The sequence below is a fragment of the Bombina bombina genome, chromosome 6, assembly GCF_027579735.1.
Source record: "Bombina bombina isolate aBomBom1 chromosome 6, aBomBom1.pri, whole genome shotgun sequence".
In the NCBI taxonomy this organism is placed as follows: domain Eukaryota; kingdom Metazoa; phylum Chordata; class Amphibia; order Anura; family Bombinatoridae; genus Bombina; species Bombina bombina.
The window spans coordinates 925676520-925703078 of NC_069504.1; positions in this window are offsets into that span (position 1 = coordinate 925676520).

Below are 26559 nucleotides of genomic sequence, written 5' to 3' on the forward strand. Positions count from 1 at the left end.
CAATTTTCTCCATATGATCTTCTCCCTATACTCAGGCCCCAATGCAAAAATAAAAGTAAACGGAACACTATCAGAATCCTTTCCTATAACAAATGGAACCCGTCAGGGCTGCCCTCTCTCACCATTACTATTTCTTCTCTCATTTGAAAATCTGGCCTATAAAATTAGATCTAACACAAAAATAAAAGGTATTCAGATAGGAGAAAAAGAACACAAATTAATGATGTATGCCGACGACGTACTATTCTCTCTGACAGATATTGAACATTCCTTGCCAGCACTGTTGACTGAATTACGAGAATACGGCCAAGTTTCAAATTTTCATCTAAATACCTCCAAATCAGAACTACTCAACATTACCTCCCCCCCACATCTTACACATCAATTAGCCACTGAATACGGTTTAACATTAGCATCAGAAAAAATAAAATATCTGGGTGTTTACTTAACAACCAACCCAAGCTCCCTTTTCAAATATAACTACATACAACTTAAAAAAGAAATCTCAGATGACCTATGCTCATGGAACTGCAAACCCTTATCATGGTTGGGTAGGATAGGTATAATTAAGATAAACATCCTACCCAGATTACTATATCTACTACAGACATTACCGATCCCAATCCCCAACCAATTCTTACGACAATTACAAAAAATTATCGACAACTTTATATGGGGCGGGAGCAGAAGTAGGGTACAAAGACAAACCATGTTTTTACCAAGGGAGCGGGGGGGATTGGGAGTACCAAATTTGACATTATACAGAAGAGCCATAATATTACAGCAATTAATAGAATGGAGCCATAACACTGGCCAAAAGGAATGGGTTCAGATTGACAATCATGTTCTGGGGAGAGGTAACTCAGCGACACTTGCTTGGACAGAACCCAGAAAACGACCAGACATACTACACCAATATCCTAACATAATGGAAATACTCAAAGAATGGGACAAGACAATAGCCACCAACCCACATATATCTACTAGAACCGGGCCGTTGATGCCTGTGAGAGAAAATGCACACTTCACATTGGGAAACACCAATCCGACACATAGGCCCTCTTACAGACTCAGAGAAGGAACATTACACTTTGCTGTAGAAAATGGGACAGTTGCTCCACTAGAAAAACTACAACAATGGGATGCAAAAATGTTCTCTTCATGGCTAGCCCGTGCACAACTAATACACTTCTTAAGTACACACAGACAAAAGTCAAACATGCAAAGAGAACTGACCACTTTCGAGAAACTATGCACACAAGATATCCCACCCAGACACACTATATCATTAATATACAAAATTTTGCTACTCCCGAATGACACAACTTTACCGAACTATGTAAGATCTTGGAATAAGGAATTAAGCACCGCTGGGGACGAAACAATGTGGATTAAATCATTTAGATTAGCGGCCGCCGCCTCGGCATCGGCTACGATACAAGAGATGCATATAAAGTTCATCAGTAGATGGTACCTAACACCCTACAGATTACATAGGATTAACTCCCAGATTAGTGACCGGTGCTGGAGAGCATGTGGTCAAGAAGGCACAATACAACATATATGGTGGGAATGCCCCAGTATAGTAGAGTTCTGGAGGTCAGTTTTCAGATCCATATCCACAGCACTAGGCACAGTTATTGCACCCAACTTTCATTACTTACTATTCCTTCAGATCCCGAAATTGCAAAATAAATTATACAAAAATATTTATCTTATCATGCTGAATAGTGCCAAGAAACTCATTCCGAAAAGATGGAAATCGAACACCCCCCCGACTGTACAGGAATGGCATACTCAGACCACAGAAATATTACAATTAGAACGACTACACTATTTAACCACAAACAATATACAATCCTACCAAGAAATACTAGACATATGGAGCAGAGCGCAGATATAATGATTGAACTGTTCCTCATGTAAAATTATATAAACGAGCTGGAGGATTAAACACTATTGCCTGAAATCCATTACCCTCCCCCTCTATCCATACCCCCCTCTCACCCAATCACAATCTCTATGTCTCTTTTTCTTCTCTCTCTCTTTTCTATTCTATCTAAAATATTCAATAGTACAATGAAGGGTCAGCTTAGATACATTCCACCCAAGTATATTTCTGTCTGTAAATTTATAAGACAATATTAGAAGAAAATGGAAACATTGGAAAAATTAATATATTTGACAAATGTTTTATATCTTGTATATATGGCAGACATTGAATTGTTATGTACCTTTTGATGCTGACTTTTCTTTTTGATGTACACTTTTATTCTTCAATAAAAATTCTTTAAAAAAAAAAAAACAAAAAAAAACAAAAAAAAAAAACCAGAGCTGGTAGTCAGACGAGCCGAGTCAAGAGCCAAAGCGAATAGTCAGATGAGCCAAGTCAGGAGCCAAAGCAATTAGTCAGACGAGCCGGAATCAGGAACAAGGAGAACAGCAGAGTCAGCAACAAACCAGGGAACCAGGAGGAACGTCAGACAGCCAGGTAATACAGAGGAGCTCTCACAAACAGGTCTGAGACAAAGCAAGGGCAAAGCATACTGAACAGAGGCCCTTTAAATAATAAGTGATGACATCACAATTCTGAGATTGCATCCTGTCTCACACAGATGGTGTACACCAGTCTGGCCATAAAAGGAAGTGCAGGAAATGAGCAGCATCACACAGTATGCACCAGAGTCAGCAAGAGAGGTGAGTAAAATGGCTGCCAGCAGCACATGGCAAACAAAGCAGGGAAAAAACCCTGACAGACCCTCTGTAACATATTTGGACCAAATAGATTTGAGGCAGGGTTCTGGAATATTATAAAACAAAAACTGTTACCATATTTAGGTCAAAATCTGATTATAGCAGGATATATGAATGTCACGCTATACCCGGATATAGATAGATTTAAACTAAGACGTAGGCGGGCAAATTACAGGGAAGCGAAATATTTTCGAAATTATGCTAAGACACTTAAAGTTAAGGATATTTGGCGGTTGCAACACCCGGATGAGCGGACATATACTTGTGAATCCAAGACACATAAGAATTTCTCCCGAATTGATATGTTCTTATTACATGAAAAGCTATTAAAACTCAATATGGAGACAAATATCACAGATATAACTCTCTCAGACCATGCGATAATTAGTCTAAAGATTTTCCCATCAATTAGGCAGCAGAACAAGATGAATACATTCCTCTTTCTGGGTTACATGAGCAATAACACACATATTGTGAATTGGGTTAAGAATAAATGGAAAGAGTATTATACACATAATAAAGAATATATAAATAAAACCGAAATCTTATGAGAGGCAGGTAAGGCTGTTCTACGAGGTGAGGTAAAGGCATATATGGTTAAGGTGACACGGAAAAATAAAGCCAGAGAGACTCAGCTAGCTAATCAGTTGAGGAATGCCTATGAAGAGTATTTAAACAACCCTAATAATGATACATGGGGGAAATATACACAAACAAGGGCAGAAAGAGAGAACTTTCTGAAAGAAAAATGGGCAAGCGAAGATTTAAAGTCAAGGGCAATATACCAGGGCTACCAGGGGATATCGGCAAAACATCTGGCCAAGATCATGAAATTCCGTAAAAAAAATAATACAATATCAGTAATTAAAGAGGGGGGGAAAGTATATACCAATTCATCAGAAATCAGAGAAGTATTTCTTAAATACTATCAAAAATTATATTCCAGAGAAAGTATAAACATGGAAGCTAAAGAGCAGTTCTGGAAAGGGATAAACCCCCCGCAAATATCTCAGGAGGCATTGCAGCAGATCAATGCACCAATTACTGAAACAGAAATCTTAAAGATAATTAAAAAAGCCAAATCTGGTAAGGATCAACCAATCAGCCAATAGGATTTTTTCTACCTTAATTCCGCTTGGCTGATAGAATTCTATCAGCCAATCAGAATCTAAGGGACGCCATCTTGGATGACGTCACTTAAAGAGATATTCATTACGAAGAAGCCGTCATTTGAAGAGGATGCTCTGCGTCGGATGTCTTGAAGATGGACCCGCTCCACGCCGGAAGGATGAAGATAGAAGATGCCGTCTGGATGAAGACTTCTGCCCGTCTGGAGGACCACTTCTGCCCATCTGGAGGACCACTTCTGCCGGCTTCGTTGAGGACATCTTGCCGCTTGGATGAAGACTTCTCCCGGTAAGTGAATCTTCGGGGGTTAGTGTGTCAGGGTTGGCTCCTGTACCTTTAAGTCAAACTTATTTATTCCTACTCCTCCCCCTTCCACCTGCCGATTAATGTTTAGTCTACCTGAATCTCATGTGAGAGGAAGCATACTCTGAACGTCCTGGCTATTTCTACAAAGATATCTAAAGTACTGACTTATTTTCCTTCTACTAAGGACCTAAGGATTTATCCTTTCAAGATCTGTTTACAGTTTAAAGCAAAGTCGACTCGTCTCTAAAACCAAAAGTTCTCCGCACTCTAACTGCAAACTGAAACCATTTCCACCTGTGGGTTAGATTCCATACAAAAGACTCACCGCTACCATATTCCCACTATAGTAGGATTACAATTCCTGTTCACGGGTGATACCCGCTCACGATAAACACCGTGCTTGCTTTAGCACCGTTCTGCCTGCCAGCAATTCCTGAACTGTGATTGGAGTTCAGCAACACACCTCCCGGTCTGTACACGCATGCTTCCACATAGACCCGGTCGAGGCAACTTCCACGCTGACTGCTTGCCAGCTAATCCTGCACTGTGATTGGAGGAAGAACACACAGGTACAAGACTCGCGCTGCAGCTGCAGCACGGACACCTCTCCCATTTACAAGGCATACAAGGTACGCTCACACTACGAAGTTGAACTGTTTGCTTGTCACTACTGGTGGATATAACTTATATATATATAACAAGGTTAAGCATTGATAAGAACTCCTAAAGACTGTACCACTTACTAAGGATTATTTGTCAACCCTGACATATGGGTATTAAACAGACATTTATTCTGTAATACAGGAAGTTTCCAGATTACTCCTGTAACAAAGAAATACGTATCACTTCTAAAGTCTGACACTAACATTTTATAGAGCTAGTCTGCAGTTGAGATCCTTCAACGTTGTATTAGGGGTTACTGCACCCTGACATATTAATCGGCCCTAACCATGGATCCAGCAGACCTGCCTACGGTTGTATATAACCTGTCCCAGAGGGTTGAACAACTCTCCCAAGGTTTAAGGGAACTTCAGTTGCAAAACGATAGTCTCAGAGCTACAGTTAGGGATAACACCCCTGAACCTCAGGTCTGTTTACCTGAACGCTTCACAGGAGACAGGAAGCTTTTCAGACAGTTCAAGAACGCCTGTTATTTATTGTTCCAGATGAAGCCTAGGACATATAACACTGAAAGAATTAAGGTTATGACGGTTATCTCTTTCCTCACGGGAGAGCCCAGGGTATGGGCGGATACCTTTCTAGAGAATGAAGACCCTATCTTGGGTTCACTCACTGATTTTTTCTCTGAAATGAGCTCCTTATATGAAGACACCCAAAAACAACTGACAGCAGAGGCAAAGATGCGCTCCCTCAGACAAGGTAGACGTCCTGTCGAGGAGTATCTTTCGGAGTTTAAGCTCTATACAAAGGATTCTGAGTGGAGTGAGATCGCTCTCCGTAACCAATACCGGATAGGACTATCTGACAGTCTTAAGGACGAGTTAGCCCGAATCGAACTACCAAGATCCCTAGAAAATCTCATGGCACTCAGTGTCCAGATAGACAGGAGACTTCGAGAAAGAAGATCCGAACACCAGCAGACAGAGGGAACCCAAAGGTACTACCCAGCACCCCAACCCAAGGATACCACCACTCCTATGGAGATTGGATTTACCAAAGGACCTCTCACGGTCGAAGAGAGACACAGAAGACAACAGAAGAATCTCTGTATGTACTGTGCATCTCCAACCCATCTTGTAAAAGAATGCCCACTACTACAGCGTCAGAAAAGAAGTAAGCCAAAAAATGTATATCATTGCTTGACTAACAAAATCTTGAACGCTGCTTACTGTACCATGTCTCTCTCTTTACAGTGGGATCAGCAAGTTCTACAAGCTGAAGCAATCGTTGATTCAGGAGCTTACTCTAATTTCCTTGACCTAACACTTGTAAAAAAGAATAAAATACCACTAATTCTGAAAGCAAAACCCGTCTCCATTCGTGTTATTGATGGCACATATGTTACCTCTGGTCCTGTAACTCACCACACTATCCCTCTTAAGGTCACTACTGGAGAAGGTCATATTGAATACATCACCTTTGATGTCATTCCGTCTCCTCTATATCCAGTAGTCTTGGGTCTCTCATGGTTGCAAAAACACCATCCCACCATTTCTTGGCAAACTCTACATGTTGATCTAAATTCTACATATTGCCTCAATACCTGTTACCCTCATCAACAACTCCTCCACACTTCACAAGGGGCCATACCCCAAGAATACGCTGAGTATATGGATGTGTTCAATAAAAAACAAGCTGAACACTTACCGCCCCACCGTATATACGATTGCCCTATAGACCTACTACCCGGTTCCGATATACCCTATGGGCACATTTATCCTCTCTCCCAGCCTGAATTGGAACATCTTAAGGAATACCTCGAGGAGAACCTCAAAAAGGGGTTCATCAGACCATCTACCTCTCCTGCTGGAGCAGGCATATTCTTTGTGAGGAATAAGGATAAGTCCCTACGCCCTATAATCGACTATAGGGAATTGAACAAACGGACCAAGAAGAATAGATATCCCCTTCCGCTGATACCCGAATTAGTCGAGCGGTTAAGCAAGGCAACTGTCTATACGAAGCTGGACCTCAGGGGTGCCTACAATCTCGTACGAATCAGGGAGGGCGATGAGTGGCTCACCGCATTTCGGACCCGTTATGGGCTTTATGAGTATATGGTGATGCCGTTTGGGCTCTGTAACGCCCCGGCCACGTTCCAGTATTTCATTAATGACATCTTCAGGGACTTATTGGACGTGTGCCTTGTCATTTATCTCGACGACATCCTGATATACTCCGACAACCTGCAAGACCACAAGAAGCATGTACGGTGGGTCCTAGAACGCCTAAGAACACATCAATTATATGCCAAGCTTGAAAAATGCACCTTCCATACCTATGAGATTACCTTCCTCGGCTACAAGATATCCTCATCCGGAGTACAAATGGAGGAAGGAAAAATTTAAGCTATACAGAAGTGGCCCATACCCACTTCCAAAAAGGATTTTCAAAGGTTTCTAGGATTCGCCAACTTCTATAGAAAATTCATCAAAGGGTTCTCCAATATCGCCAGACCACTCAGTGCCCTTACAGGCTCTCAGTCACATTTCCGTTGGAACCCAGAAGCACAATCAGCTTTTGACAGCCTCAAGAAATCATTCACAACAGCTCCTATTCTCCAATTCCCAGACACTGGGTTACAGTTCATCCTTGAGGTGGATGCCTCAGATTATGCTCTGGGTGCCATACTGTCCCAAAGGAAATCTCCCACTGATCCGATACATCCTGTCGCTTTTTATTCAAGACTGATGACTCCTCCTGAACGTAACTATCCCATTGGGGAGAAAGAGCTTCTCGTTATAAAGGCATCTTTAGAACACTGGAGACACCTACTTGAGGGAGCTTCGTTTCCAATTCTCATATATACGGATCACCGTAATCTCGAATATCTCCAATCAAGCAAAGCCCTCTCTGCACGTCAAGTCCGTTGGAGTCTGTTCTTCACAAGATTCCAATTTCATATCACATACAGACCAGGTACAAAAAACGGTAAGGCAGACTCATTGTCCAGACAGTTCCCTCGTCCAACCCAATCTTCACCGGTACAACCCATACTCTCGCCCCAACAATTCATTGGTGTAGTTGAGGATTCCACCCAAACCTTGAAGACACATCAAAGGAATGATACAACTCTCCCAAAGCATAACCAACAAGTGGATTCCAGGGGTATAGCTCATGTACAAGGAAGGATTTACATACCCCCGGCATTAAGGGATGACATACTCCACGATCATCATGATTCTCCTCTGGCGGGACATCCTGGGATCAATAAAACAACTGAACTAGTCAAGAGGAACTATTGGTGGCCTAACATTCAACAATCTGTTGACCAATTCATCAAGAGTTGTCATGTATGTGCTGTGTCAAAATCCGAAAAGGCTAAACCTTATGGTATGTTAAAACCTCTTCCTATCCCAGACAGACCCTGGCATACTGTAGGGATGGACTTCATAGTTGATTTACCTTCATCCAATCAATCAACTACGATCATGGTGGTTGTGGACATCTTAACCAAAATGGCACACTTTCTACCCTACAAGAAACTACCCACCGCTGCAGAAACCTCCAATTTGTTCCTCTCACACATAGTCCGCATACATGGCTTGCCGTCCATTATTGTATCCGATAGGGGTTCACAGTTTACCTCAAGGTTCTGGAGGCAATTGTGTAAAGTTCTCAAAATTGACCATCGCTACAGTACGGCATTCCATCCCCAAACAAATGGTCAGACGGAACGCGTCAACCAGTGGATTGAACAATACATTAGATGTTATTGTTCCCACCAACAGGATCAGTGGCTGTATAACTTACCTATGGCAGAGTTTGCCTACAATAACACACTCAACAGCTCTACTAAGAATACTCCGTTCTTCGCCAACTATGGGTATCATCCAACCTTTCATCTCCACCCTCATCTCAACACTACATCACCTGTAATAGATGACACGACTAACACGCTTCTTGAAGTGTTCACCTTCCTAAAGGAGAATGTTAGGGCAGCCCAGCAGAGACAAAAACATTACTTTGATATGAAGAGACGTCCTCCACCCAGATATCAAGAAGGTGATATGGTTTGGCTGTCAACTCGGCATATGAAGCTGAGAACTCCTAGTCGGAAGTTTTCTCATCTCTTTATTGGACCTTACAAAATCATCAAGGTCGTTAATGTAAACGCTGTGACCCTCGAACTACCACCTGAAATTCCTGTTCATCCCACATTCCACGTTTCCTTGCTGAAACCTTATGTACCTACTCGTCAACAGGTTGCTTCTTCCAGCTCCCCACCTGTGATACAGGAGGAAACAGTTTACGAAGTGTCTGACATTCTCGACTCAAGACTTTCCCGTGGGGTGTTACAGTACCTCATTCGTTGGAAAGGATACTCCCAAGATGAGGACTCTTGGGAGCCCTCCTCCAACATCAATGCCTCTCGTTTGGTTAGGCGTTTCCACATGCTTCATCCAGATAAACCTGCTCTCTCTGCTGCGGTGCAGCACCTTTGACGGGGGGACCTGTCAGGGTTGGCTCCTGTACCTTTAAGTCAAACTTATTTATTCCTACTCCTCCCCCTTCCACCTGCCGATTAATGTTTAGTCTACCTGAATCTCATGTGAGAGGAAGCATACTCTGAACGTCCTGGCTATTTCTACAAAGATATCTAAAGTACTGACTTATTTTCCTTCTACTAAGGACCTAAGGATTTATCCTTTCAAGATCTGTTTACAGTTTAAAGCAAAGTCGACTCGTCTCTAAAACCAAAAGTTCTCCGCACTCTAACTGCAAACTGAAACCATTTCCACCTGTGGGTTAGATTCCATACAAGACTCACCGCTACCATATTCCCACTATAGTAGGATTACAATTCCTGTTCACGGGTGATACCCGCTCACGATAAACACCGTGCTTGCTTTAGCACCGTTCTGCCTGCCAGCAATTCCTGAACTGTGATTGGAGTTCAGCAACACACCTCCCGGTCTGTACACGCATGCTTCCACATAGACCCGGTCGAGGCAACTTCCACGCTGACTGCTTGCCAGCTAATCCTGCACTGTGATTGGAGGAAGAACACACAGGTACAAGACTCGCGCTGCAGCTGCAGCACGGACACCTCTCCCATTTACAAGGCATACAAGGTACGCTCACACTACGAAGTTGAACTGTTTGCTTGTCACTACTGGTGGATATAACTTATATATATATAACAAGGTTAAGCATTGATAAGAACTCCTAAAGACTGTACCACTTACTAAGGATTATTTGTCAACCCTGACATATGGGTATTAAACAGACATTTATTCTGTAATACAGGAAGTTTCCAGATTACTCCTGTAACAAAGAAATACGTATCACTTCTAAAGTCTGACACTAACATTTTATAGAGCTAGTCTGCAGTTGAGATCCTTCAACGTTGTATTAGGGGTTACTGCACCCTGACATAGTGTTAGGATTTTTTTAAGGGTGTATTGGGTGGGTTTATTTTTTAGGTTAGGGCTTTGGGCCTGCAAAAGAGCTAAATGCCCTTTTAAGGGCAATGCCCATCCAAATGCCCTTTTCAGGGCAATGAGGAGCTTAGGTTTTTTTAGTTAGTATTTTATTTGGGGGGTTGGTTGTGTGGGTGGTGGGTTTTACTGTTGGGGGGGTGTTTGTATTTTTGTATTTTTACAAGAAAAAGAGCTGATTACTTTGGGGCAATGAATCGCAAAAGGCCCTTTTAAGGCTAGTGGTAGTTTAGTTTAGGCTAGGGTTTTTTTATTTTGGGGGGGCTTTTTTATTTTGATAGGGCTATTAGATTAGGTTTAATTAGTTAAAAGATCTGTAATTTGTTTTTTATTTTCTGTAATTTAGTGTGGTTTTTTTTGTAATTTAGCTAATTTAATTTATGTAATTGTATTTAATGTAGGTAATTTATTTAATTATAGTGTAGTGTTTGGTGTTATTGTAACTTAGGTTAGGTTTTATTTTACAGGTACATTTGTATTTATTTTAACTAGGTAGTTATTAAATAGTTAATAACTATTCTACCTAGTTAAAATAAATATAAACTTACCTGTAAAATAAAAATAAACCCTAAGCTAGTTACAATCGCCTAGATTTAGAGTTCTGCGTTAGCCGTCAAAAGCAGCGTTAAGGGGTCCTAACCAGTGTTCCCTCTAAGGCCAGTTTTGTGAGCGAACCAGCAGGGAAAAAGTTAATAAGAGAAGCACACCTTACAGTCTGCATTGTGTAGTGTTTGCTAATTGCTCTAATTAACTGTTTCACCGCTGGTCCGCTCACAAAACTGGCCTTAGAGGGAACACTGGTCCTAACGCAGCTTTTGGCCGCTCGCTGGTATTTAGAGTCAGGCAGGAAAGGGTCTAACACCCACTTTCAAGCCGCGACTTTTCCATACCGCAGATCCCCTTACGCCAATTGCATATCCTATCTTTTCAATGGGATCTTCTTACGCCGGTTTTTAGAGTCTTGGCTGAAGTGAGCGGTAGACCCTCTACCGACAAGACTCCTACCGCCAAAAAAAGTCAATAGTTAAGAGCTTTATGGGCTAACGCCGGTTTATAAAGCTCTTAACTACAGTGCTCTAAAGTGCACTAACACCCATAAACTACCTATGTACCCCTAAACCGAGGTCCCCCCACATCGCCGCCACTATAATAAATATTTTTAACCCCTAATCTGCCGACCGCACATCGCCGCCACCTACATTATACCTATGAACCCCTAATCTGCTGCCCCTAACATCGCTGACACCTACATAATATTTATTAACCCCTAATCTGCCCCACCCAACGTCGCCGCTACCTTACCTACACTTATTAACCAATAATCTGCTGACGAGGCCTCGCTGCTACTATAATAAATGTATTAACCCCTAAACCGCCACACTCCCGCCTCGCAAACACTATAATAAATAGTATTAACCCCTAATCTGCCCTCCCTAACATCGCCGCCACCTAACTTCAAGTATTAACCCCTAATCTGCCGACCGAACCTCGCCGCTACTATAATAAATGTATTAACCCGTAAAGCTAAGTCTAACCCTAACCCTAACACCCCCCTAAATTAAATATAATTTTAATCTAACGAAATAAATTAAATCTTATTAACTAAAGTATTCCTATTTAAAACTAAATACTTACCTGTAATATAAACCCTAATATAGCTACAATATAACAAATAATTATATTGTAGCTATTTTAGGATTTATATTTATTTTACAGGCAACTTTGTATTTATTTTAACTAGGTACAATAGCTATTAAATAGTTCTTAACTGGCTGTTCCGATCAGCCAATAGAATGCAAGCTCAATCTGATTGGCTGATTGGATCAGCCAATCGGATTGAGCTTGAATCTGATTGGCTGATTCAATCAGCCAATCAGAATTTTCCTACCTTAATTCCGATTGGCTGATAGAATCCTATCAGCCAATCGGAATTCGAGGGCCGCCATCTTGGATGACGTCATTTAAAGGAACCTTCATTCGGCGAGTAGGCGTTGGTTGAAGAGGATGGATCCGCATCGGCTGGAAGAAGATGGCTCCGCTCTGCTCCGGATGGATGAAGATAGAAGATGCTGCTTGGATGAAGATGTCTGCCGGTCCGGATGTCCTCTTCTGCCCGAATAGGATGAAGACTTCTGCCGGTCTGGATGTCCTCTTCTGCCCCATCGGATGAAGACTTCGGCCCGGCTGGGTGAAGACGACTCAAGGTAGGGAGATCTTCAGGGGGGTAGTGTTAGGTTTATTTAAGGCGGGTTTGGGTTAGAGTAGGGGTATGTGGGTGGTGCCTTTTAATGTTGGGGGGTTGTATTTTTTTTTACAGGCAAAAGAGCTGATTACTTTGGGGCATGCCCCACGAAAAGCCCTTTTAAGGGCTGGTAAAAGAGCTGGTTACTTTTTAATTTAGAATAGGGTAGGGACCTTTATTATTTTGGGGGGCTTTTTTATTTTATTAGGGGGCTTAGAGTAGGTGTGATTAGCCTAATATTCTTGTAATCTTTTTTTATTTTTTTGTAATTTAGTTTAGTTTATTTAATTGTATGTAATTGTAGGTAATTTATTTAATTAATCTATTGATAGTGTAGTGTTAGGTTTAATTGTAACTTAGGTTAGGATTTATTTTACAGGTAATTTTGTAATTATTTTAACTAGGTAGCTATTAAATAGTTAATAACTATTTAATAGCTATTGTACCTAGTTAAAATAAATACAAAGTTGCCTGTAAAATAAATATAAATCCTAAAATAGCTACAATATAATTATTCGTTATATTGTAGCTATATTAGGGTTTATTTTACAGGTAAGTATTTAGTTTTAAATAGGAATATTTTAGTTAATAAGATTTAATTTATTTCGTTAGATTAAAATTATATTTAATTTAGGGGGGGGGGTTAGGGTTAGACTTAGCTATAGGGGTTAATACATATATTATAGTAGCGGCGAGGTCCGGTAGGCAGATTAGGGGTTAATACTTGAAGTTAGGTGGCAGCGATGTTGGGGGGGCAGATTAGGGGTTAATACTATTTATTATAGGGTTTGCGAGGCGGGAGTGCAGCGGTTTAGGGGTTAATAACTTTATTAGAGTAGCGGTGAGGTCCGGTCGGCAGATTAGGGGTTAATAAGTGTAGGTAAGGTAGCGGCGACGTTGGGGGCAGATTAGGGGTTAATAAATATAATATAGGTGTCGGCGATGTTAGCGGCAGCAGATTAGGGGTACATAGGTATAATGTAGGTTGTGGCGGTGTCCGAATCGGCAGATTAGGGGTTAATAATATAATGCAGGTGTCAGCGATAGCGGGGGCGGCAGATTAGGGGTTAATAAGTGTAAGGTTAGGGGTGTTTAGACTCGGGGTTCATGTTAGGGTGTTAGGTGCAGACTTAGAAACTGTTTCCCCATAGGAAACAATGGGGCTGCGTTGGGAGCTTAACGCTGCTTTTTTGCAGGTGTTAGGTTTTTTTTCCAGCCCAAACTGCCCCATTGTTTCCTATGGGGGAATCGTGCACAAGCACGTTTTTCAAGCTTACCGCTACCGTAAGCAACGCTGGTATTGAGGGTTGAAGTGGCGGTAATTTTGGCTCAACGCACCCTTTTTTGAGCCTAACGCAGCCCCTCAGACAATTCTCAATACCAGCGTTGTTTGGAAGCAGCGGTAGGAAAAAAAGCTGCGTTAGCTACGCGGGTCTTTACCGACAAAACTCTAAATCTAGCCGTATGTAACTACTAGTTATATTGTAGCTAGTTTAGGGTTTATTTTATAGGTATGTATTTAGTTTTAAATATGAATAATGTAGTTAATGATAGTAATTTTATTTAGATTTATTTAAATTATATTTCAATTAGGGGGTGTTAGGGTTAGACTTAGGTTTAGGGGTTAATACATTGAATATAGTGGCGGCGACGTTGGGGGCAGCAGATTAGGGGTTAATAAGTGTAGGTAGGTTGCGGCAACATTGGGGGCGGCAGATTAGGGGTTAATAAATATAATGTAGGTGTCAGATGTTGGGGGCAGCAGATTAGGGGTTAATAAATACAATGTAGGTGGCGGCGATGTTGGGGGCAGCAGATTAGGGGTTAATAAGAATAATTTAGGTGGCGGCGATGTCGGGGTGGAAGATTAGGGGTTAATAAGTGTAAGATTAGGGGTGTTTAGACTTGGGGTTCATGTTAGGGTGTTAGGTGTAAACATAAAATGTGTTTCCCCATAGGAATCAATGGGGCTGCGTTACTGAGATTTACGCTGCTTTTTGGCAGGTGTTAGACTTTTTCTCAGCTGGCTCTCTTTCTCCATTGATGTCTATGGGAAAATCGTGCACGAGCATGTACAACCAGCTCACCGCTGACTTAAGCAGCACTGGTATTGAAGTGCAGTATGGAGCACAATTTTGCTCTCTCACTTCTTGCCTTTTAATGCCGGGTTTGTAAAAACCAGTAATAACAGTGCTGCAGGAAAGTGAGCAGTGATAAAAAAACTGCACGGTAGCACCGCATAGCTCATAACGCAAAACTCGTAATCTCGCGAATGTTAGTAACTTATTAACATTTGCAAATATAGTGTTGGCAGGGCAAAAGTATTGCAGGTTATTGGGACAGGAATATCAGGTATCCCTGCTTCTTCCTATTATTGGTTGTATGGATTTCTCACCAGGGATTCACAACAAAGTATTTCAGGAGTGGCACGAAAGAGGTCTTAGACAATTCGTACAGCTGAGAGTGGGGGAAGCCGGGATAACCCAAACTTTCGAGAATTAGGCAGGAGAATTTAAACTCCCCGCAAAACACTTTTATGCTTATTTACAAGTACGTCATTTCATAGAAACATATATAGGTACATTTGGTACTGACTGGGGACAACAACATATAGATCCAGGTCTTAAAATATATAAGGCCCGGATTAGCTCAATTTCAATATGGTATCAAAATATAATGAGAATTACTGGACAAAATTATATTAATCGGGCCAGAGAGAAATTTTTGAAATATTTCATTACAAAGCAAGGACATCCTTGACAGTATAAAACTGACAGATGAAGCAACAGGGCAAATTAATTGGAGAGAGTCACAGTGTAAATTAATTAATAATTTTTATTTAACACCGGAAAGAATCAGTATCTGGGCACTAGCCCAGCAGAATAATTGCTTTAAATGTAATAAATCTAGTGCAAATCTGATTCATTGTTTATGGAGTTGTCCTAAAGTGCGATAATACTGGCTGAAGATACAATATTTGCTTAATAAATATCTTAACGTTAAAACAAAATTAGAATCTGTACAAATATTTTATTTACAACAAGTAGAGAACCCTGGGGATAGACATCTAACAAATATGGCTGTCTTGGCTGCACGTAACTTAATATTTTAGAAATAGAAAGAGGTTCCAAGTCTATGTTAATTTTTTAATACCATTAAATTACAGATGATAGTGGAAAGACAAGACCTGAAAATAAGCTCAGAAAAACAATACAGTAAATATTTTAATAAATGGAAAAATTATATTTGTTCATGGCCCTTGTCGACACAGCGACAATTTTTAGAGCCATTTCAAAACATGCTACCTTTTATGAACCTAGTAGTGGCAGAAGTCTTGCCTTCACAGGGGCTATCCAATAATAAATTTAAGTTTGGGGATTGGCGAGATAACACAAATTAGTTGTTTTTTTTTCTCCCTCCCCGGTCCCCCCCCACTGTTTCCCCATGAATCCCACATTCTTGGGCTTTCTTTAAAAGATTTAGAAAAGGAAAGTAATTGACCTACCAACTTATTAGAATCAGTGTTTAAAGTGATGTATAAGAATATATCTAAGGAGTAAGGTATATCATCTGGTTAAAATCTCACATACAGGTCTTATGAGATGTCATAGGAATTGCTGTGGGGTATTTGTTTTATGAAAATTTCCATATGGAGGAATAGAATGATAGTAATGTTTTGGATCTCCCACCAAATAATTTTTTATATTATCAAAGCACAAGGATATTATTAACAATGGACTTTGTTTAATATATATCTAATTTGTTTATGGACGTTATTTTAGGATGTTCTTTACAGAGGATAATTTATTATGGCAACTTGCGCAAAAACTCCTGGAATTTTTTCTTTTGTTGTTGTTATATTTTAATGTAAAATTTCAAATAAAAAGAATTATTAAAAAAACAAGATATATATTTTACCAAAAAAAATCATCTATATATAGAAATATTTATTTAATGGCCCACATTACGACCATCCCTAAACCAGGCAAAATGCGTAACAAACCTGAAAACTTTAGACCTATCTCACTTCTCAATGTAGATATAAAAATATTTGCAAAAATCCTCTCCAATAGATTAAACAAATTTCTACCCCAGCTGATCTCTCCCGACGAGGTGGGCTTTGTGCCTGGCCGCAAAGCCAGGGACAACACTATAAAAGCCACTCTTCTTGGTAATTTCGATCAAATTCAAAAGATCCAAGCGATCTTAGTATCCACAGATGCTGAGAAAGCCTTCGACAGGATTAGCTGGAATTTCTTGAAGGCGGTCCCGTCGAAGATGGGGTTTAGCTCGGCTTTTACCCACAAAATGTTCTCCCTTTACGCAACCCCTTCAGCGCAGGTTAGGGTAAATAATATCCTTTCTGATCCATTGAATATTTCAAATGGCATCAGACAGGGTTGCCCCCTGTCGCCACTACTGTTCGCGTTGGTTATGGAGGTGCTTGCCCAAAGAATCAAAGACAATGTGAACATCTCGGGTCTCCAGATAGGAGATAAAGTACACAAGTTGTCCATTTATGCGGACAACGTCTTACTATCTTTGTCCAGACCTTTGATGTCACTCCCAGAGGCTCTGAAAGAATTTGAAGTGTATGGCAGGTTCTCAAATTTTCTTCTAAATAAATCCAAATCTGAACTTCTAAGTATCAACCTCCCACAACAGGACTTTGCCCAGCTATCTTCCCTGTGCCCCCTACGCATCCAAACTCGCTCCCTGAAATACCTGGGGATACTCCTTACTCCGACTGTAGAAGCACTTTATGAAGTAAATTATATAAACCTACTATCCACAATTACAGGAGACCTCTCCTCATGGACAAACAAGCCAGTTTCCTGGCTGGGGAGAATTAGCATTGTTAAAATGAATATCCTGCCTAGAATATTATATATACTCCAGACCCTCCCGATACTCCTACCTACTCACTATCTGCGCAAGCTACAGAGTGTACTGGAGGAGTTCATTTGGAGAGGGGTGAGACCGCGCATTGCGTGAAACACCCTATACCTGCCTAAAGACAGGGATGGTTTAGGGGTCCCTAACCTTGCCGCATATAAAAAAGCAATCACTCTCCGACATTAGGTGGAATGGTGTCATGGCTCTAAGGATAAAACTTGGGTCCAAATCTGCAAAACAATTGTGGGAACACATAATATGGGTACTCTAGGTTGGATCTCAGCTAAAGCCAGACCAAAATTGATGAACAATTACCCATTCCTAAGAGAATTTTTTACATGCTGGGACCGTATCATAATAGAACACCCCCACATAACCTCAAACCCCTCGCCACTTACACCATACTTAGATAACCCGGACTTACCCTTTACCCGTACAAAACGAACACAAACTGACAGAGCATTAATCTCACAAGTGACCTTTTATCGACTGCTTTCGGAACGGAAGCTCAGAAAGAGAGCTGAATTAGAACGTACAGGACTAGAACTGTCTTGGCATTTTCATACACAACTCCAGCATTTTTTGTCGTCAGATAAAAATAGCAATCACATAACTAGACAACTTACAGTGCTGGAAGCTTTATGCCTACTGCCGCATACACCTAGACATATGATCTCGGTAGCTTACCGTTTACTCCTCTCACACAGGGATACACCGCTCCCAGGGTACGCGCGACAGTGGAACAAGGAGCTTGACCCCCCTCTTACAGCCAAAGATTGGGGTAAAACATTCAGCATCCACTCAAAAGCTTCTGTTTCGGCTAGACAGCTGGAATCCAATTACAAATACCTGTCTAGGTGGTATCTTACGCCTGACAGACTACAAAAAATATATAAACAAATAGACGGGAAATGTTGGTGAAAATGCGGGGAACAGGGCACCCTCATACATGTTTGGTGGGGATGCAGACATATTGAATCATACTGGCAGTCAGTCTTGGACAAAATAGAGACAATAATTGGATCCCCCTTGACGAGATCGCCCAATCTCTTACTATACCATGGTCTCCCTAAGTTCAGGGATAAGCCAACAAAACACCTCTTCCTCATAATGCTTAATAGCGCCAAATCCCTCATACCCAGGAAATGGAAGAGTGCAGATGCTCCCACAATATGGGATTGGCATGTTCAAGTAGAAAGACACCTTCAGCTTGAAAGGTATAGATACCTTAGCGATGATAGGGAGGACATACATGAATTAATGCTTGCCTGTTGGAAACAGGCGTTCTCCAATACCGGTGTTAACATATAAGACACACCTGGCCGGATGATACGGCAATCTTATCTGACTAAGCACCCCCCAGTTATTGTGAGGTCTGGTGAACTACCTCCGACTGTGACTCCCCTCCTCCCCCTCCCTCCTTTCCTTCCCTTCTATCTCACTCCCTCTCCTCCCCTCCCCCCCCCCTTTTTTTTCCCCTTCTCTCTTCTTCTCTTTTCTCTTTTTCTTCTTTCTTAGGATTCCTCGTCTTTACAGTAGGAATTCTAGTTTTCTCATGTCTAAGTTATTTTGTTGTTTAATTAAGTTACATAACATGATGCAATTGTGATGTTTGCACTTAATTTCTTTTCAGTAATGTGTCGGATTACATATGAACAGGAAGTTGGAACGACTCACGAACTATCTACCACTTCCATATCTTGCAATATTTGCGAAGTCTTTACAGTACTGGACTGCGTAATGTGATAAATGATGGGTCTAGACTTTCTGTATTTAATTATACTTCGTTGTATGTAATGTTCTTTTCTTTAACTCTCAATAAAGCCTTTTAAACCAAAAAAAAAATAAAAAATATTTATTTAAGAATAAATAGAACATATTCTTCTATGTGAAGAACATTGAAAAATATTCTGAAATATTAATAATTAATGTTGGATTTACCACACTTGAATAAACGCAGTCAAGTTAAGCGAGAGTATCGGTGTTAGTTTTTTTTTTTGCAGTTTGCATGCTCCATTAAACTCTATGGGAGAATATATTAAGGTGGTTGCGATAGTCGAAGTTCAACTCTGATGCGCACAAAAAGCCTCCATTTAGTGATGTTAAGGCGCAAGCAGGATTGCTAATTAACGCTCCACTTGCAGTCTAGTCATTAGTGGTTCAGCAAAAACTTGATTCATCAACAAGGAAAAACATTATATATATTGAAACACCACACAGCAAAAGACTAACAAAAAAGACATTAAAGGCTCCATTTATGAAGCAGCGATGCTGCTTCGGTGTCCCATTGTTTCAGGCTTGCCTGAAATGGAACTTAAGAAGCAGCCATCGGGATGATTGACAACCCCTGCTAGTGACCGATTGGCCGCCAGTGAGCAGGGGGCGGCATTGCACAAGGATTTCACTAGAAATGCATAAGCTGTCAGCATTTAGCGAGGTCGAGTGGACATGATTCGCTACAGCGAATCATGTCAGCTCGACTATTAACAAATCTACCCTTAAAGGGACACTGAACCCAAATTTTTTTCTTTCGTGTTCAGATAGAGCATGCAATTTTAAGCTACTTTATAATTTACTTCTATTATCAGTTTTTCTTCGTTCTCTTGCTATCTTTATTATAAAATGAAGGCATCTAAGCTAAGAAGCCAGACGATGTTTGGTTCAGACACTGGACAGCACTTGTTTATTGGTGAGTGAATTTATCCACCAATCAGCAAGAATAACCCATGTTGTTCACCAAAAATGGGCCGGCATCTAAACTTACATTCTTTCTTTTCAAATAATGATACCAAGAGAATGAAGAAAATTTGATAATAGGTGTAAATTAGAAAATAGGTTTCCATCTTGTTTGAATACTATATATATATAGTATTGCCATTGGAAACAGGGAGCTCGACAATGAAGTCCATGGAAAGATGTGTCCAAGGATGCTTACATGCTAAGGGGGTTCAGGGGATAGCAATGGAAGAGAGGAACTGGTATTAGCAATAGGTTGAAGAAGACCCACAGAAAGACATTGAGGAGTCTTATTCTGTGCACAAACTGAGTAGGAGGCAACATACGCAGCAACATCAGAACGAAGACCTGGCCACCAGAATTGTCGAGTGACAGACCAAATAATTTGGTTCTTGCCTGGGTGACCTGCGGCTTTAGGATAGTGGTAAGTGTGCAAAAGTTTAGTTCGAAGATTCTCAGGAACAAAACACTTACCACTAGGTTTCTCAGGAGGTGCATTGGTTTGTGCAGCCAAGATCTCCTCCCGCAAGGGAGAAGTCAAATTAGTACGTATGGTAGCCAAAATATGGTCAGGAGGTATAACTGGAGTAGGTACAGACTCCTCCTTGGACAGAGGCGAAAATTGTCGAGAGAGGGCATCAGCCCTAACATTCTTACTACCAGGCAGGTAGGAGACAACAAAATTATACCGAGACAAAAATAGCGCTCATCTGGCCTGTCGGGGTGACAAATGTTTTGCTTCAGAAAGATAAGTTACATTCTTGTGGTCAGTAAGAATGAGCACTGGCACGCTAGTACCCTTGAGAAGATGCCTCCATTCCTTGAGTGCCAAAATTATAGCCAGTAATTCCCTGTCGCCAATTTCATAATTGCTCTCCACTGGAGACAATTTCTTAGTGAAGAAACCACATGGATGCAAGGAACCGTCAGGCGTAGGACGTTGAGACAAGAGGGCACCTACTCCAGTCTCAGACGCATTGACCTCAAGAACGAAATGCCGGACAGGGTTAGGATGAGCCAGAACTGGAGCCACAGCAAAGGCAGTCTTAAGACTATCAAAGGCCTTAATGGCAGTAGGTGACCAATGGAGTGGATCATTCTCTTTACGGGTCATGTCTGTGATAGGTTTGAACAAGGAAGAAAAGTTTTTAATAAACTTTCTATAGTAATTGGCGAACCCCAAAAAACATTGAATAGACCGAAGACCAACTGGGCGAGGTCACTGCAGAACTGCAGATAACTTGTCAGGATCCATGGAGAACCTTGCAACTGAGATAACATAACCTAGGAAGGTTACTTGAGTCTGATGGAACTCACACTTCTCGAGTTTACAAAACAGGCCGTTCTCACGTAGTCTCTGAAGAACCCGTGTAACATCAGAACGATGAGCCTCAAGTGTGGGTGAGTGTATGAGGATGTCATCTAAGTACACCACAACACACTGTTGCAACATATCTCATAGGACATCATTTATAAATTCCTGGAAAACAGCAGGAGCATTACATAGGCCAAAGGGCATTACACGATACTCATAATGCCCGCTCCTGGTGTTAAATGCTGTTTTCCATTCGTGGCCCTCCTTGATCCTGACAAGATTGTACGCTCCTCTCAAATCAAGTTTAGTAAAGATCATAGCTCCCTTGAGGCGGTCAAAGAGTTCCGTAATGAGCAGAATAGGGTAGGCATTCTTAATGGTAAGATGATTAAGACCCCTATAATCGATGCATGGTCTTAACTCGCCACCCTTTTTCTTCACAAAGAAGAAGCCAGCCCCTGCAGGAGAGCAGGATTTTCGGATGATCCCCCGCGACAGAGCATCAGCAACATACTCCTCCATAGCACAATTCTCCGCAACAGACAGAGGGTAAACCCGGCCCCGAGAAGGAATGGCTCTGGGTTGCAGGTCTATGGCACAATCGTAAGACTGGTGAGGAGGCAACGTACTGGCACGCACCTTGTCAAAAACGTCTAGGAACTCTCGGTACTCCTCTGGCAATTGAGATACCGAAGAAGTGCACAAGACTTTAACTGGTTTCCGAAGACAAGTGGAAATACATTGCGGAGAATATGACAAAATTTCGGATCTGAGCCAATCGAGACTGGGATTGTGCTTTTGGAGCCAGGGATAACCCAGAACAACCGGAAAATGCGGAGAGTTTACCACCTGGAACTGGAGGGTTTCAAAATGGAGAGCCCCAACAGCCATGGATAATGGAGCAGTTCGTGAGTAACAAGTGTGGGCTGAAGGGGCCTCCCATCAATGGCCTCAATAGCACTCGGAACGGACCGAGGCAAAACAGGAATGGAGTGTTTTGATACAAAAGCACTGTCAATGAAATAGCCCGCAGCACCGGAGTCAACAAGAACCTGGGTGACTATGGAGGAGTCCACCCAGGAAAGGACAACCGTGACCAAAGGTTTCTCCTTTAGTGGTTCCGGGGACGAGGATAAACCACCCAAGGTCTGCCCCCAACAAGACCTTAGGTGTGAGCGTTTCCCGGCCATGTAGGACAAGACTTCAAAAGGTGGCCCTGTAACCCACAATAGAGGCAGAGCCCCTCCCTCCTCCTAAAGGCCCTCTCCACCGTGGAGAGACGCGTGAATCCCAACTGCATTGGTTCAGCAGTACCTGTTGACTTAGGACCAGGAGGCATGGGAGGAGTGGGAGGCATGGGTGGGAATGAACACGTAGGAGACAATGGAACAGGAGGCTTCCGCAAGCGCTCCTTGAAAGAGGACCTCTCACTTAGTCTGATGTCAATTAGGATCAAAAAAGACACCAATGCCTCAAGATCCTCTGGTAAATCTCTGGCAGCAACTTCGTCTTTAATCGCATCAGAGAGCCCATGAAGGAAGGCGGCAACAAGGGCTTCATTGTTCCAACCTACCTCTGCGGCAAGTGTATGGAACTCACTGGCATACTGAGCAGCAGATCTTGTACCTTGCTGAATGGGCATGAGTTGTTTAGCAGCAGAGGAGGAGCGAGCCGGAACATCAAATACCCTTCGAAAGGAGGCCACAAATTCAGGGTAATTTGAAATCACAGGTTTATTAGTCTCCCACAAGGGATTAGCCCAGGCAAGAGCTGTGTCAGAGAGTAACGAGATGAGAAATCCCAACTTAGCTCTGTCAGAGGGAAACGCCTGAGGTAACATCTCAAAGTAAATGCCCACCTGGTTCAAAAACCCTCTGCACTGATTAGGATTGCCTCCATATTGCTGAGGTAGAGGTGCAGAACCGGACATGCTCCTGCTAGGTCTAGGTGCAGCAGCGGAAACAGGAGCAGCCATAACTTGCTGGACACTTTGGTCCAAATGTGCAGTGCGAGTCAGCAGGGTTTGCAGGGCTAGTGCAAATTGATCCAAACGGTGATCCTGTTCATCCATTCTGGAAATGATGGCAGGTAAAGGTGGATTATCAGCACCATCAGGATTCATGGCCTTTGCGTAATGTCAGGGTGCCAGGAATCAGACTGAGACGAGAAGTGCAGAAATAATTACACCTTTATTAATAGCAAAAAATAATAAAAAGTCCACAAGTCAAATAACAAGCCAGGAATCAAAAACCAGAGCTGGTAGTCAGACGAGCCGAGTCAGGAGCCAAAGCGAGTAGTCAGACAAGCCGGAATCAGAAACAAGGAAAACAGCAGAGTCAGGAACAAGCCAGGGATCAGGAACCAGGAGGGATGTCAGATAGCCAGGTAATATAAAGGAGCTCTCACAAACAGGTCTGCGACAACGCAAAGGCAAAGCATACTGAACAGAGGCCCTTTAAATAAGTGAGGACATCACAATTCTGAGACTGCATCCTGTCTCACATGGATGATGCACACCAGTCTGGCCATAAAAGGGTGTGCAGGAAATGAGCAGCATCCCCCACAATGCACCACAGTCAGCAAGAGAGGAGAGTAAAATGGCTGCCAGCAGCACATGGCAAACAAAACAGGTAAAAACCCTGACAGGGTTAAGGTTTGATTTTATCCTAGAGACACAAAAGAATTCCAGCATGCTCCACCCATGTAAGGTACCCCAGCTAAGTGCATTTCAAGTTGTACCCCCCTTTAAGAGGTATTATCGCCTTGCCTATACCAATCATTTATCCTATTTAGGGATACAGCTTACTTTTAAAGTGACAAATTAGGAACCCCCAAACCTCCGTCTACCAGAGAAGAATACAAAGTAGGTTTGGATAATCTTGCAGGATGGCAGATTCCAGGAATGGGGAGAGCTTGCAGAACATAAAGAACTTTTGGAAGTAACCTAATTTTGGATGGGTGAATTCTGCCTAACCAGGTAAAATTAGATGCTGAAATCCATTCAGCAGTCTCCCATAATTTAGTCTACGTAGTTCTCCTGAGTCTGAGGTTAAAAAGATTCCTAAATATTTTTTATTGCTTTATATTTGATCTATAGTTGTGTGAGGAGATTGGGATCTGTTGGGTTTAATTTGTGTAAGTAGTCCAATTCAGTAACTGCCTGAACAAGGGAGGAATAAACCGTTTTATCTTGTATGTAGCTTTTATGAGCAAAGAAAACCAGTCCGTTTCTGAAGTGATATTTAATGCAAAATATATGTTTAATTGGTCTGAAATATTTTTCACCTAAATCGGATTCAATAAGATGGAGTCATCAAGTCTCCAGTTAAAAGATTTAATTGGGATTGATGGCCATCATAGCGTACCGTCAACCATTGAGTGATTGGACCAAGATGTGACTAATATTGGTCTGTATGATATAAGAGAGGGCCAGGCAATCTACTAAAATATAGTCAAGCCTGGAGTAACTCTTTTGCTGATAAGGAAAAAAGGTATTATCTTTAGTTTGAGGATGTATATATCTCCAAGTAGCATGGTGCATGAAAGTTTTAAAATTTTGCCAGATAGACTTGAGGGTTTTGTGGGCTATTCGAGTATTAGGATTGGAGCAGTCTAGTTTGGGGTTGAGTGTTATATTTAAGTACCCCACAACTATCAAGGGACCTTTAGATATAGAAAAAAATTCTAGTCATAGTGCATTTTTAGTAATTTACCTTAATCCCTTTCGGGTGCATAAATGCATCCATTCTAGTAAATGTGTTACCAAATGAAAGACCACAAATGCCTAAATGTCACCCCTCAGTATGTTTATCTACTTTTAATAGATGAAAGACAGGGATTTATGGATAAGGACACTTACTCCATTGAGTTTTTTAGCATGATTAGTACTGTGAGGATAATGGGTGGAAACATATTTTGGTATTCTAGAGGCTTTAAATGTGTTTCCTGTAGAAGTAGAATCCCCCCTCCTCTTTTGTGTAGATCATGGAGAGCCATCACTCTATTATTGGGGCAATTAAAGCATTTCACATTTTACATGATGATTTTTGTGTGCATGGTTATTGGTCATATAACTATATGGGCATCTAACCATTAAATCCAATTAGCAAATAAGTAGAGGAGGTAGTTTGCTCACTAGGCAAAAAATAATACAACTTCAGACACCTTAACTAAGTGGAAGAAACAATTAACAATAAAACTGCTGATCAGTGACACAAATCATAATTAAAGTTTAAAGCAGAAAAACTTTTTTAGAAGGCAGGGAGTCTAAAATAGCTTTTAGGTATTACTAAAGTGTTATTAGATTGTCAGATTTTGTTGAAGGGGAAAAAGGTCTAGGATAAGGCGTATTAGGTGGACCTGCTGGAATTGAATTAGTTTCCACCAATTTGAAAAAATATTTATAGAGATTGTTGTCGCAGGCTGTGATTTTACTACTTTGACATATTTGTTTTGTTTTTGCTATACATGTAGTAAAAATGGTGATATATAATGGAGTGTTGGAGAGTATATGAGCGTAATGTACAGTCATTCACATTGTTTCTAGACACTGTTTATTATGATGGCTAGGAAAAGTGTAGCCAGATGGTGTATCTTAGAGTGTTAGTACTATGTGCTATAATCAAACATGCCTGGTGCCAAAAATAGGGCTGCATAATATATATCCAAAATGAAACTTCCATAGGCAATATAAGATCTAGCTGTGCAAAAAATGTAGGCTTGACACGTAAAGATTCTGCATGTCCCAAATAGGGAGGGCAGTCAATATTACTATGTGAATAATTGGGATACACAGACCTTATATAATAAGTGAATATTGTGATCAAGAGCAAAAGAAAAGCTGTACAGCCAGAGTTTAAGATATATCTGCAGGGTGATGCTATTGATAGGTTACATAAACATAACCTAGATTAGCTGTCACCTTTCAGCAATAATGAAGTTCAATCATCCTTACAAAATAATACCTGCCTTTTTGATATACTACGTAAGCCCGTAAGGTCCTCTTTAAATCATAGTGTTTCCTTCAGTAAGCAGGAGGTTCCGAAGACCTCAAGGGGAAT